We start from the raw sequence: 5,653 nt of genomic DNA, 5'->3' as shown, positions 1-5,653 counted from the left end.
TGTTACCTTTGTCGATCGCGGATGTCAGCCTCCTCACCGGACATCCGCCCGACCACCGGCAAGATAAATTTCAAGCCAAACTCCATCTCGAGCCACCCAGCATTGCTCAATCATATAATTGCGAGGAGAGAGATGATTGAAATTATCAGTAGAGACATTAAAACCGTGGTATTGGAGCTCGTGAAATTCTTGGCAGATGGCAGAGGGCACAGGGCAAGCAAATGAAGGAGCATGTGTGACGTGTCCCATGGCATCACAAATTGTGATAATACTAGGAATATTGTCCCATGTGAACCACAAGCCACAACACATAAATTAATCATCACCATCACAACGTATCTTAGGATTCACTTTTTATTTATTTATTTATTTATTTTGAAATACTATATAGTTTTCTTGGCATTTTTTTGCATATTTTTTTTGTGATAATTTACAAAAGTTTATAAACTGGAAACAAGAACTTCTCTGTATTCATTTCGAATTAAATGAAAAATAATTTATAGAAATTTACTAAATTATGTGAATTAAAAATGTCTTTTTCCTTATTTTAAAAATAAAATTTAAATCCTTCTTTTTGATGGCCATCACCGATTGCACATGACCTTTGGTGACCACTCCCCACCTCTAGCCATTGATTTCAACACCTCCTCCAACCACTATCGCCAACCACCATATCTGGTGAGTCCTCACACCTCTAGCCACCACTAGCTGCCAGCATCCACCTCTGCAGGGACGGACTGACGTGGGGGCTATCAGGGGCCACACCCCCTCTGCGGCTTAAATTTTTTTTTTTACTAATATATATATCTTTTCAATAAAGTATTAATAATATAGTAAAATGGCCCTTGCTTTGTTTTGTGAGCTAGGCTCCCATCTATTCATTAGATGGCCAGGGCCATGTGTCTTCTTTTTTTTTTTAAAAAAAAAAAAAAAAAAAAAAGCTGAATAAAAACGAAAAAGACAAAAAGAAGAAAGAAAAAAAAACCTAATTGCTATGACTTGCTATTGATACGCCGTCTCAATTTATTGAAAGCATAGGATTTTTTTTGGAGTTAAATCAACTTGGGATACATACAAAAAAAAAAAAAAAAAAAAAGAAAAAGAAAAGGTCTTGCTTCTGCTATTAATCTACTCATTATTACAAGTATGTGATTCATATTCTCTTTTATCGTTGTTTTCAATTTTTAATACTTTTATTATTAACTTTTTTTTTTTTTTAATGTCATGTTGATACAATTGCGGTTTTTTTAATTTTACATTTAAAAAAAAAAATCATGAATTAGGACATATGATTTCAATTACTAGGGTTTTTTTTAAACATATTTGAGTAAATTTAATTTTATTCAGATTAAGTGTTATAAATTCAAAATTAAAATGAATTGAGACTTGCATAAAATTTATGTGTTGAGTCTTAATTCTGAATTTTTAAATTTATATGAAATTTGTTTTAATTGCATTTGTTATTCTAGGCACAAAAATTTTCTATGTCCTATGATATATATATATATATATTACATTAGCAATTGGTTCTAATTTCTAATAGAATATTAACCATGTATGTAATGCCCTACATTTTATTACTCGAATAACCTTACCAATATTCATTAATTAAGTCCATTTACAAATAATATTTCATCATTAGATGAAATGATGAATAATTAAATATACATATTCCCTCTCGTTACACAACGATGACATTTATATACAAATAAAAGAAATGCCTTGAAGTTTACAATAAAAGAAATGACACTACTCTTTATAAAAAAAATAGCGCTCAACCAAACAGCAAATGAAGTAGTTCAATCCATCACTACATTATACTTATAAAATAGTAAAAAAAAACCATTGTTTGATCTTCAAATCTGAAAAGCATTTCCTGTACACATGTACAGGCAGGGGGTGAGCAACCACTAGCTCACCAAACAATCTCATATTAAAACATTAGAAGATATGCGAGTACTAAAATAGTCATACATATACATGAAATCATATCATGTCAAAACCATAAGATTCTATTACATAATCTCTTGAACCTAATTTATTTTAATTAACCACAACTAGTTAATTTAAATAAATAAACATGCTTCAAAAGCAACATGACATCCTTTTCGATTCATTCAATTACCAATTTGTCAATGGAATCAAATAGTTAAACAATTCATAATGACATTTAACAAAGCATCAATACATTTTATACAGTCTTATGAGATGAATGCATATGTCATGTCATGCTCAAAATATTTTTCTCATCTTTTGAAAATCTTATGCACAATGCCAATTTGAAAACATATTAATCCAACAATTTCAATAAAATTCCAAGGTGGTAAATACGACTCAGGTAATCCCTAGGCTAGTGTCTGTAAGTAAACTATACAAGTACTACCAATTTGCCATTTTTACCAGTATTAACTGGAAGGCTCAACACTTGTAATCTGTCATTTTTACCAGTATTAACTGGAAAGCTCAACACCTATCATCTATACCACCTTTCAAGATTTACCACCGTATTTATCCTAAAATTATTTCATGAAAACTTGTTTCCCAACATTCCTTTCTCAATGTAAAGTTTTCAAATAAAATTTCAAAGCTCATCATTATCAAATGAATTGATATGCCTATGCAATGGTTAATAATATAATGCAATATTTCTTCCACTTTCAATACTTCCGCACAATATTCCCATTGTGATCAAAATTCTCATTTCTTGTAGCACTTGTACCCTTTTAAACTTTTGAGAAGTGTATTTGAATCCTTTATTTTATTTTGGGAATCGTTGGTATTGTTATGGGTTGGTTTTGGAGGAGTATGATCCGATTTAAACTTGTTGGGTTTGGTTGTTCGCACTTATTCTTGTCAAAAGTTCCTTGGAGACTTAGAAATTCTATTCTAGGGTCAACACCAGCCTTCCTAAGGGTCGACCCTTACTTGTTGGTGAAGTTTCTGGAATTGTTGCTGGAAAATAGGGTAGACACCAGACTGGGGAGGGTCGACCCTCTTATGTCTGTGTGTTAGTTGCTGGAAAATAGGGTCGACCCCTCTTGCTTGTACAGATTGTCTTTTTCTACCTAAAGGGTCGACCCTCATACCCGAAGGGTCGACCCCTGCGTGTTTTTTTTTTCTCCAGATTTTAAGGTTCAAATGGGCCTTACCCTTGGGGGGGGGGGGTTTGGGTCTATTATTTTATTTGACCTTAGGGCTATTTGCTACTAGTAATAAATAGACCCAAACCACTTTTCTCTCATTACTTTTTCTCTTTTTTTCCTCTCAACCCGTGATTTTTCTCATCTCTCTCTAAAACTTAACTTTTCGCACTTAGATCTTCAGATCTACTCACCTAGAGCCATATTTTCACCTTGGTCCTTTGGGAAAGGTTGTAGATCTTGTCAAGGGCTTTCTATTGATTCAAGTGGTTCGTAGTTTCGTCACAGGTGATTTTTGGGTTGTTTTCTCTTTGCTTCAAGAGGTAGGGATTTCTTTGCTCCTTTCCAATACTTCGTCTATAGATAAATATGTAGTAGATTTTATTATATAAAAACCATATTCATTATGGATTTTCATGAAAGTCGTGAAAGGGGATCTAGGGTTTGCTATTTGTGTTTGGAGTTGTTAAGTTGTTTGTTGTTGGATTGTTTGGGAAAAATGATTTATTATGTTTGTGAAGAGATGAAGGAAAGCCCTAATTTAATGTTATTGAGTTAATGGATTTAAAAGGGTGGAAATTGAATAATCCTTGTATTTTGCTAATATGGGTTGTATAATTATGTTTATACCAAAAGGAAATAAAAAGAGAAGTAACCACGATATTGGTATTGTTTTAGACTAATCATGTGAAGTTGAGTTGCGTTATGGTTTTGATACCAATGGAATTGGTTTATAAAATAAAGATGACGGATTTGGTTTTGGTTTTGGTTTTGTAAAATGACGAGAATGAATTCTTAGAAAATGTTTGGAGTTGTGTGGATTGGAAAATAAACAAAAGTGGTCTTTTTAAAAGAAAATGAAATCATCACCCTTTGTAAACGAATAATGAACTTGAGGTCGGATCTTAGAACCTTCACATATTATCATTGTTATTAGACTGAAAGTCATGTGAGAATTAGATTTTTGTTTTCCTTTCGTATTAAATACAGAAATGGATAGATATGAATGTAAATGGTGGGGTTGAATATTTGAAATCTCTCATCTATGAAAATATGGATAGTTTATCGATTTTGGAGATTGTGTATATGCTTAGAAATATATGTTTTGGGCTATCGGTGGAGGATGGTTATGACTATTGTAGAAATTGCATGTGGACTAGGTGAATTGAAATTAATCACTTGTGCTTGTCATTGAATATGACTATAATTATATACATTGGATAGGTATGGTTATTTGAGAATGTAAAGGGGATGTACTCCATATGTGATTATGTGTTTATATACATTGTGTATGTATTACACTTAGGTTGTTATGTATTCTAGTATGTTGTGATGGTTGGGAATGTGCTTGCGCTTCGAATGAGAAGTATCATTACCTTCTAGCTAGCGCCTGGAGAATTGGCCACGCTTAGAATGAGAGGTATCAGTACCTTCCGGCTAGCACTTGGAGAACTTGGCAGAGGTACCATTAACTTCCAGCCGGTGTCTGGTAAATCAGGATTTTGTTATGGAAAGGTGTATCCTTGACTTGGCATTTTGTTATGGAAATGTGTATCATTGACTTACCGTGCTTAAGGCAGGTAGAGCAGAATTCATTTATCATTATTGTCTCAGTGTATCTGGGTATATTATGGGTTATGATGGTTATTATTGTAGAAGGCTGTGTTGCCTCAATTGTTGAAGCAGATAGTTATTGATTTCTTGTTGTTTTCCTTTTGTATTAAAGGTATACTGGAATAGTTATGAATGTGTTAGAAACGAACGTAAGTATTGTGTTGAGATGGTGAAAAACGTGAAAAACTTTGAATACTTGTGTGAACATGTTTTGAAAAGGAAAATCAGGTATAAGTCTGAGAAGTGAGAAAAAAACGTAATGGGCTTGGTGAAATTGTTTTCTTCAGAAATTTGTCATTGTCATATGAATTTTGGAAAAAGGTAACAAGAAGAAAGAAAAGTGAATTGCTTATGTTATTGAATGGAATGAATGACTTTGAGAAAAGTTCTTATATACATATATTTCTATGTAAACCGTCACATTATTTATACAGTATGAGACTAAGCATTCATGATCATAGCTATCTGTAAGTTGCTATTATTTAGGATCATATTGAGATCCCTACTGGACTTTATGTTCATCCCACGTTGCTAATCCTTTTTCAGGTGAACATCGAGAAGTGTTTCAAGGTCATGGATCTTCTTTACTTGTTGGCCACATGGCCTTTTATTTGTGGGTGGAATGCCATTGATGTAAAAGGGTTAAACTCTTTCTTTTACTTTTAAAGATGTAAGCCTACAGGCAATTTATTTAGTTATGCTCATGTTGTATTTAATTTGCATTCGGATGAGAGAATCTTTATTTATTCTTACTCGTTGACGAAAAGAGTTTTCCGCATGCTATTTCTGAAATTGAATTAAATTAATGAATCTGATAATGGTTCCAAGAAATAAAAAGTGGGGCGTTACATTTCTCATTTCAATATAATTTCTCAAGATGAATATAAATACTTTTATTC

The sequence above is a fragment of the Camellia sinensis genome, chromosome 10, assembly GCF_055761805.1.
Source record: "Camellia sinensis isolate YWXY chromosome 10, ASM5576180v1, whole genome shotgun sequence".
NCBI lineage: Eukaryota > Viridiplantae > Streptophyta > Magnoliopsida > Ericales > Theaceae > Camellia > Camellia sinensis.
The sequence above is the reverse complement of the archived record's forward strand: the minus strand, read 5'-3'. Positions refer to the sequence as shown.